The 10,674-nt window shown below is 41.8% G+C and overlaps 1 protein-coding gene across 1 annotated transcript in view; it reads left to right on the forward strand.

The window, feature by feature from the left end:
* LOC123747480 (nephrin) overlaps positions 1 to 10,674 on the forward strand; it is a gene marked incomplete in the record, with an annotated part of 541,340 nt that overhangs the window by 222,070 nt on the left and 308,596 nt on the right.

A 10,674-nucleotide genomic window follows, 5' to 3' on the forward strand; every position in this document is an offset into this window, starting at 1 on the left:
TATACTGGGTTTTTTGGAGCTTACAGTCCCCAAGTGGGCATTTGAAGGCATAGACGACGTTGGTCTCTTTCAAAGCGTTCTGCTTTGTGTCTGGAGAGTTTCTCATGAGTAGGCTGGCCGTTTTTCTGGTTTTATAGTAAATCGTCAGTTGTATATATATATATATATATATATATATATATATATATATATATATATATATATATATATATATATATATATATATATATATATATATATATATATTGTGACGGTAACGCGTTGGTGTTCGGCTGTTTCAAAAGCTAGGGGTATGGCCTCGTCACATAAAGAAACAAAAAGAGAAAATCTGGAACTTTCGTCTGTGGTAAGGTGATGGGAAGACACACAAAACACAAGTAAATTTAACAATGAAATTTTAATTACGTTAGAAAAGCAAAACATGAATAAAATGGACATAAAAATTGTAACATAAATCAATCAAACAAAATAATAAGAATAATCACTGGCAAAATGAAAAGTTACGTTAAGACATGTGAATAATATACAAGGAGATATATGAGTGCAGGAATATTGGCTTTAAGCTGCCACCTCTTAGTATACGTAAGCCAGGGCTTAGTCTACCAATGCGACGTGTTAACTTGTGGAAAGCACGGGATATTCTGAGGACTGGAGGTCATGGTGGCTCAGACATCAGCTAGTGTGGCAGGTGGAGGGAGCAGGTGCGACGGCACCAGCCAATCAGCGAAGGGCAGGCGACGGACAAGTAGTTTGCTGGTTCGAGTGGCGGAGGTGGAGCAGGTGTTCCCGGTGCTGAATACGTTTGCTCTCTGGGCAAACCTTGGTGTTGTACTTGTTGGATATATCTTCTATATTAGTTGTTATTGTTGTATAGGGACGTACTTAGGAGGGAAGAGCAGGCTCAATCTCTCTTGAAGGAGATTATCGTCACAACTCTCCCCCGAAGCCTGCGGTTCTGGAAGAAGTACGTCGTTATGTGGTGGAGTAATAGGTGGAGTCGCTTCTACTTCATAAACTCTGGAGAGGGCATCGGCTATGATGTTGTCAGAACCCTAGATATAGCGGATCTCCAGGTTGAAATCTTGTAAATACAAAGCCCATCGTAGAAGACGCTGGTTAGTGAATTGGGCTTGATGTAGGAAGCGGAGAGGGTTGTGGTCTGAGAAGATGGTGGTAGACCTGGCGCCTTGTAGGTACGGAGCGAAGTGTTGGAGGTTCAGGACGATGGATAGTAGCTCCTTTTCAATAGTGCTGTAGTTCCTCTGGTGTGGTTTCAATTTGTAGTTGTAGTAGCTGACAGGTAGAACCTCCTCGCCTCGTTGCTGCATCAGGACACCACCAACGCCGGTACCACTGGCGTCGACATGAAGGACGAAAGGCTTGGTGATATCTGGCGAGGCGAGAATGGGAATAGAACAGAGGAGGAATTTTAGTTGTTCGAAAGCAACGGTTTGCTGCATGTTCCATTTATACCGTTGCTTGGGACTGGTTAATAGGATTAGAGGTGTGGCGACTGTACTGAAATTTCTCACAAACCTACGGTAGTAGGAGGCAAGACCAAGGAAGCGCAGGAGCTGCTTCCTGGTGGTAGGCTGTGGATAATGTTGGGTGGCTTGAGTGTGTGAGTTTAACGGAGCTAGGCTGCGACTCCCAATAACATGACCCAGATAACGCACTTTACCTTTCGCGAAGGTGGACTTGCCCAGGTTGATGGTGAGGCCGGCTGTCAGGAGCTTGGAGAACAGACGTCGCAGCTGGAGCAGATGTTCACTCCAGGTGTTGGATGCTATGACGATATCATCCAGGTAGGCGTATGTGTTATCCAAGCCCTGGATGACACGGTTGACAGCTCTCTGAAAGGTGGCCGGGGCATTACATAGTCCGAAAGGAAGGCGTTCATATCTGAAAAGTCCAAAAGGAGTGATAAAGGCAGATATCTCTTTAGCTCGCTCCGTTAGACACACTTGATAGTACCCCTTCAGCAAGTCCACTTGGGACAAGTACTGGTCATTACCAATGGCGTCTAGAATGTCATCTATCCTTGGCAAGGGGTATGCATCCTTGACGGTTACGTTATTTAGTTTACGATAGTCAGTACATAACCGCACCTTACCTTGGGGTTTGGGCACCAAGATACAGGGTGAGGCCCAGGGGGACTTACAAGGTGTAGCCAGTCCATGATCCAAGAGGTACTGCACCTCAGCACGCATGACTTCCTTCTTGCTAGGGCTGATTCAGTAGAAGGGTTGACGAATCGGCCGGGTGTCGGGGAGCAGTTGGATGTCGTGCTGGGTTACATTACATTCTTGGGGGTCATCTCGGAACAACTGCTGATGTTCTCTGAAGATCTTGACAAGAGGTGCACTATGATTATCCTGAAAGTAGTTGGGAAGATCATTAAGGATTTCTGAATTAGAAAGCGCTGACTCCTTGTCAGTGCTTTCGGGAGGAGAAGCTGGGAAGGTCTCACTGTGGATGTATGGCTCTGTAAAAGTAGAATAATTTATCATGACAGTGGGAGGAGTACCATTATATAGCTTCAGGAGGTTGACGTGGCACAGCTGAGTCTTCCGCCGCCTATCTGGAGTCTCTAGAACGTAGTTGTGGTTGTTTCTGCACTCCTTGATGCGGTAGGGTCAGTGAGATTAGAAACCATTGTTATGAGTTTGATCATTCTCTGCTGGAATCTGATTTTAAAATTCTGGACACTTGTATGAATGGCCAGTCAGATTTGAGAGTAATGGAATCCTTATATATAAAGGAGCTGCGGCCTCTGTTAAATAGCAACCTTTCAGCTGTTCAATTGTACACTGTATAGTGCACAGTTGGCCCTGTAATTTGATTTATAGTTCATTTTGGTAGTTTAATTTTATTATAATTTTGTTTAGTTTACCATGTCTTTGCCTTTTCTTACTTATTTCAAGTCTTGACATTGTACATTAATATAATCTTTTATTTAGGATATATAATACATTTTTTGGTATTTAATTTTATTTAATATTTGAGTTTTTTTATAAGACTTTGGTTAGTACTTTATAATTGTCGTTTATTCTGTTTGTATTTTACATACATTTTTTGTAGATTTGTAGACATTATATAAATATTTGTTATAGTGTTTAGTATCTATGTGTTAGGTATCAAGTCTCACTTCTGATCACTTCACGTAAGTTTAATAGAATGGTTTGTTTTAGTAGTTATAAAATTCATCTTGTAGTTTAATGGACTTTTAAATTAGCTTTAATGTATGTGACAGTTAATAAGTTTTATTTGTATTGATCACTTTAAGTGCGCTTAAGTGTTTTGTTTTTTAAGCATTTTCCTTTCTTTGACAGGCAATTATATTCAGTATGAGTTCTTTGTTTACCAGTTATTTGATTGTGATTTCTGTTTTTTCTTTTAGATCTGATGATGAATACGAGAAGTATTCGAAACGGTATGCATTTTAAAGTAAAGAATCTGAAACAAGATGTTCAGTATATCCCTGGTTTTCCTATTCATCTTAAAATTAAGATTCCCAAAGGGAACATCGATCATATATATATATATATATATATATATATATATATATATATATATATATATATATATATATATATATATATATATATATAATGTGAACAAGCCTGAATATTCCCAAGGCATATATGCAACCGAAAACTCACACCCCAGAACTGACTTGATCCCATACTGCCAGAAGCACTAGAAACTGGTGTACAGGACACCTTAACCACTCGACCATCACGACCGGACCAAAGATGATGGTAGCCGAAGCCATATCCCCATCATCCCGCCGGCTCTCTGATGGTAAACTTGGGCATGGTATTTTTATGAAATCACCTCATTCTTTGGGGCTCACGTGAGGAACACAAATGCGAACAAGCCTGAATGGTCCTCAGGCATTTCGGTTGCATATATGCCTGGGGACTGTTCAGGCTTGTTCGTATATATATATATATATATATATATATATATATATATATATATATATATATATATATATATATATATATATATATATATGTATGCATATATATATATATATATATATATATATATATATATATATATATATATATATATATATATATATATATATATATAGTGTGTGTGTGTGTGTTTGTGTGAAAATCACGAAAGTTAACACGCGATGAAAAATGTGAGTGTCAGACCACGGACGAAGAATTGAAACAGGAATTTCCTTAAGTACTTTCGTATTTAATAATACTTATTCAGAAGGGTGAGTTACAAGTAAAACGTTATGGACATATATAGGCAGGAGAGAGGTGAAGTGAAGTGAGGTACACTGATTAAAAAAAATTGTTTTTTTTTTGTTTGTGACTGGAATTGGGTGGGTATGAATACTCATTCTTTGGCCTGTTTTCTCACTGCATATGTTATTATAATATGTACGACGTGCTTTGCTACGACAAACTTCCCCAAAAACTCAGTGGATAACAAACAGCCCTCGTAGTGATAATTGTGTCGCTTATAAAGTACTTTGTAAAGACTGTAATAGATTCTATGTTGGACAAACATCTGATGATCTGAAATGTTGTATTTCGAATGGCGCTCCATACAACGCTGACCTGACTCACTGTCCGCCACCTGTAAGTTACGTGAACAGGTGTAGCCAGTGACAGATGACATATATTGGTGTAGCCAGTGACAGATAACATACACTGGTGTAGCCAGTGACAGATGACATATTCTGGTGTAGCCAGTGACAGATGACATATACAGGTGTAGCTAATGACAGATGACATATACTGGTGTAGCCAGTGACAGATGACATATACAGGTGTAGCCAGTGACAGATGACATATACTGGTGTAGCCAGTGACAGATGACATATACAGGTGTAGCCAGTGACAGATGACATATACTGGTGTAGCCAGTGACAGATGACATATTCTGGTGTAGCCAGTGACAGATAACATATACTGGTGTAGCCAGTGACAGATAACATATACTGGTGTAGCCAGTGACAGATAACATATACTGGTGTAGCCAGTGACAGATGACATATACTGGTGTAGCCAGTGACAGATGACATATTCTGGTGTAGCCAGTGACAGATGACATATACAGGTGTAGCTAATGACAGATGACATATACTGGTGTAGCCAGTGACAGATGACATATACTGGTGTAGCCAATGACATAGCATATTCTGGTGTAGCCAGTGACAGATAACATATTCTGGTGTAGCCAGTGACAGATAACATATACTGGTGTAGCCAGTGACAGATAACATATACTGGTGTAGCCAGTGACAGATAACATATACTGGTGTAGCCAGTGACAGATGACATATACTGGTGTAGCCAGTGACAGATAACATATACTGGTGTAGCCAGTGACAGATAATATATACTGGTGTAGCCAGTGACAGATAACATACTGATGTAGCCAGTGACAGATAACATATTCTGGTGTAGCCAGTGACAGATAACATATATAGACGTACCCAATAGCAGTTTGCTTTGACATCAATCCTCATCAATGCCACTCACCTGACCGGCGAGGAGGTCATCAATGAGTGATGAGGCTCCACCTGCAATAGATCCCCCCCCCCCCACCATTCAGTCCGGATAATCCTCTCAGTAGGGTCCTGGACACCGGACTGAGTCGTAGTTTGAGGAGGAATCACCTCATTCGAGGCCGCATTATCCAGGAATACAGTCCAGCGGTAATTATATGCGGTGAGCAACGTTTCCTGAGGTTGATTGAAGGTTGCAAGTGGGTTCTGCCGTGCAACTCACCTGTTGAGTAAGTCTGGCAATGTGTGATGGATAATATGATGATGCAGACCGTTCTCTTGATTTGCAACAGCGTTCAAAACAGTGCTGAATTAACTATAAAATTGTGAGCCCAAGCGGCTCTCCTAACCTAACATAACCTTACCTTACCTAACCTAACCTAACCTTACCTTACCTAACCTAACCTAACCTGACCTAATCTAGCCTAACCTAACCTTACCTAACCTAAAGTAACCAAACCTGACCTTACCCAACCTTACCTAACTTAACATGTTAATAATATATTAAATATTTAATTTTATATCTTTATCGTGCTGTAAAAATATTTGATAAATTCTGCATGTGAAATGAGTTGTATATTGATCTAAGTCAATAATTAAGGCTTCGAATAAGGTATGTGACGTATTGACTCATATTCACCGTGTGAGTGTGACCAGTGTGACGGTTGAAGGGTTGAGGTACTTCTCCAGTGATGGTGATGAGTGAGCGTTGATGACCAGACCTGTGGCTAGTTCTCTAGTGATGGTGATGAGTGAGCGTTGATGACCAGACCTGAGGCTAGTTCTCCCAGTGATGGTGATGAGTGAGCGTTGATGACCAGACCTGAGGCTAGTTCTCCCAGTGATGGTGATGAGTGTGCGTTGATGACCAGACCTGTGGCTAGTTCTCTAGTGATGGTGATGAGTGAGCGTTGATGACCAGGCCTGTGGCTAGTTCTCCAGTGATGGTGATGAGTGAGCGTTGATGACCAGACCTGTGGCTAGTTCTCTAGTGATGGTGATGAGTGAGCGTTGATGACCAGGCCTGTGGCTAGTTCTCCCAGTGATGGTGATGAGTGTGCGTTGATGACCAGACCTGTGGCTAGTTCTCTAGTGATGGTGATGAGTGAGCGTTGATGACCAGGCCTGTGGCTAGTTCTCCCAGTGATGGTGATGAGTGAGCGTTGATGACCAGACCGGAGGCTAGTTCTCCCAGTGATGGTGATGAGTGTGCGTTGATGACCAGACCTGTGGCTAGTTCTCTAGTGATGGTGATGAGTGAGCGTTGATGACCAGGCCTGTGGCTAGTTCTCCAGTGATGGTGATGAGTGAGCGTTGATGACCAGACCTGTGGCTAGTTCTCTAGTGATGGTGATGAGTGAGCGTTGATGACCAGGCCTGTGGCTAGTTCTCCCAGTGATGGTGATGAGTGAGCGTTGATGACCAGGCCTGTGGCTAGTTCTCCAGTGATGGTGATGAGTGAGCGTTGATGACCAGGCCTGTGGCTAGTTCTCCCAGTGATGGTGATGAGTGAGCGTTGATGACCAGACCTGTGGCTAGTTCTCCCAGTGATGGTGATGAGTGAGCGTTGATGACCAGACCTGTGGCTAGTTCTCCCAGTGATGGTGGTGAGTGAGCGTTGATGACCAGACCTGTGGCTAGTTCTCTTTAGGAGTCTCATGATGAACATAATATCACGTAGGTCAACCTCGCCCTTTGTAATACACTTTCTGGCACAAAGAGCCATCTTGTCGCTATTACATGTGTGAAGAGTGAACAAAATGAACAAAGTGAACACATTGAACAAAGTCAACACAGCTCCATTTTGAAGGACGATGCATTGATAATCAATCATCTGCCACTCCTACCCATACATTGTTCACCTCGTGTGTTCACCAACCTGTCGTCTCGCATAACACGTTGTAGTTCTACGTGTAAATTCCCACCGGCCAAAATATGATGTACCACATATCATAGCCTCTCTTAACATTGACGCGCTGTCCAATTTCCTCTTCGTGGGTATTAGTACATTATTTTTGTGATGTTGTGGCAAGTAGAGACGACGGGTTCGATACCCTGCCGATGCCATCTGCAACGGCAGCTTCAAGACAGCTTAAAGAGGGCTAAGCTTGACTCCTTGTAAGGTATGAAGGTCATTTGAAGGTGAACTGCTTCCTTACCGGTGACTCAAACACTGAAATAATGATATTGGCTTCTGGGCGCCGAACTACACAAGGGATTTGGATTATAAATTGACATATTTTGGAGTGTCGCTGGACTCCTTAGTGAGGTGCAAGACAAGGGGGATACTATTGATGTTTACAAGTGGGTTAGTGGCATAAACAAGGGGGAATATGATCTAGGGTTTACAAGTGGGTTGGGGCATAAACAAGGGGGTATATGATCTGGGGTTTACAAGTGGGTTAGGGGCATAAATAAGGGGGAATATGATCTGGGGTTTACAAGTGGGTTAGTGGCATAAACAAGGGGAATATGATCTGGGGTTTACAAGTGGATTAGGGGCATAAACATAGGGGGAATATGATCTGAGGTTTACAAGTGGGTTAGGGGCATAAATAAGGGGGAATATGATCTGGGGTTTACAAGTGGGTTAGTGGCATAAATAAGGGGAAATATGATCTGGGATTTACAAGTGGGTTAGGGGCATAAACAAGGGGTAAATATACACAGAGGTCTGAAAGCGAAACCCACAACGTTGGAATTTTCGGATAGATTAATTTTTTTTAAAGGAATGTTCGAAACCGGATGTTTCGAACACATGTTCGAAACCCGGTTTTAAGGAAGAGGGGAACGATGTGCCAACTCGCGTTACTGAGGTAACTGATAACACACACACACACACACACACACACACACACACACACACACACACACACACACACACACACACACAGGATAGCTCAGATGAGAAAATTGGAGCACAGGAGAATATCACACAAAGATATCGTAGCTCCTGGTGCACTTGAGGATATCGCAGATATCGCAACGTAAGACTTAAAGCATCTTAGACAATGTCCTTCAGGAGGCACTGGCCGTCGCCTCCACACTATATGCTGCTTGTGAGATATCAAATGGGATTTTGTCGTGATATCTGGGAAGCGTACTGTGCTGTTGATATCTGGGACGTGCAATGTGCTGTTGATATCTGGGACGTGCAATGTGCTGTTGATATCTGGGACGTGCAATGTGCTGTTGATATCTGGGACGTGCAATGTGCTGTTGATATCTGGGAAGTTTAATAAAATATGTAAACGAAACATATATGATATAAGACGTACTGTATAATAAAAGCTGCCATATATATTTCCGTATGTATCAAATTTATGAAATCTACTCATTAATCTATTTAATCTATTCGTAATTATTATATTACTATATTTGTAAAAATATATTTATTAATATTATTATTCCATATACTGACTGGTTATTCATGATATTATAAGTAATAAATAAGGAAATATTTTAAACTGTGGATTTGTATATTCCATTTCTCTTTCTGACATTCATCATACCACTCTGGGTATAATGTATGCTCTTTCATACCTCATGTTCACACGTACTCAGTCCATCCACTAGGACTCATCTCTCTCTTACTCAGCATCTACTAGGACTCATCTCTCTTACTCAGCATCCACTGGGAGTCATCTCAATTACTCAGCATCCACTAGGACTCATCTCTCTTAGTCCATCCACTAGGAATCATCTCTCTCTCACTCAGCATCCACTAGGACTTATCTCTTTTACTCAGCATCCACTAAGACTCACCTCTCTTGTTCAGGATCCACTAGGACTCATCACTCTTACTCAGCATCCACTTGGACTAACCTTTCTTACTCAGCATCCACTAGGACTCATCACTCTTACTCAGCATCTACTTGGACTTACCTCTCTAACTCAGTATTCACTAGGACTCATCTCTCTTACTCAGCATCCACTAGGACTCATCACTCTTACTCAGCATCTACTTGGACTTCCCTCTCTAACACAGCATTCACTAGGACTCATCTCTCTTACTCAGCATCCACTAGGACTCATCACTCTTACTCAGCATCTACTTGGACTTCCCTCTCTAACTCAGCATCCACTAAGCTTCATCTCTCTTACTTAGCATCCACTAGGACTCATCTCTCTTCCTCAGCATCCACTAGGACTCATATCTTTTACTCAGCATCCACTAGGACTCATATCTCTTACTCAGCATCCACTAGGACTCATATCTCTTACTCAGCATCCACTAGGACTCATATCTTTTACTCAGCATCCACTAGGACTCATATCTCTTACCCAGCATCCACTAGGACTCATATCTCTTACTCATCATCCACTAGGACTCATATCTCTTACTCAGCATCCACTAGGACTCATATCTTTTACTCAGCATCCACTAGGATACACCTCTCCTACCCAGCATCCACTAGGACTCATCTCTCTTCCCCAGCATCCACTAAGACTCACCTCTCTTACCCAGCATCCGCTAAGACTCACCTCTCTTACCCAGCATCCGCTAAGACTCACCTCTCTTACACAGCATCCACTAAGACTTATCTCTCTTACACAGCATCCACTAAGACTTATCTCTCTTACCCAGCATCCACTAGGACTCACCTCTCTTACCCAGCATCCACTAAGATTCATCTCTCTTACCCAGCATCCACTAAGACTTATCTCTCTTACCCAGCATCCACTAGGACTCATCTCTCTTACCTAGCATCCACTAGGACTCATCTCTCTTACCCAGCATCCACTAGGACTCATCTCTCTTACCTAGCATCCACTAGGACTCATCTCTCTTACCCAGCATCCACTAGGACTCATCTCTCTCCAATTCATCCTCCGGTTTTAATAGTACGTTTCGTAACTATGTACCTCGTCGTTCATATATTTAAGTAATTGACAATTCGATGCAATAATTTGGTGCTATTCACTTCTTAGAGTCCAGAAAAAATAACATTGAAAAGCAACCCTAAATATTCTTAGGCCTCAGATAGCTTGGATTAGGCCTAGGTTGTTAGGTTAGGTTAGGTTAGGGTTCCATTAACATCATAAATACAAAACCTTTTCAAGTTTTCCTAAATGGAATAGTATCAAGTTCTACTTTCTAATTGCCCATTACGCCAATATATGAACGATGGTTC

The sequence above is a fragment of the Procambarus clarkii genome, chromosome 5 (genome assembly GCF_040958095.1).
Source record: "Procambarus clarkii isolate CNS0578487 chromosome 5, FALCON_Pclarkii_2.0, whole genome shotgun sequence".
Lineage (NCBI taxonomy): Eukaryota > Metazoa > Arthropoda > Malacostraca > Decapoda > Cambaridae > Procambarus > Procambarus clarkii.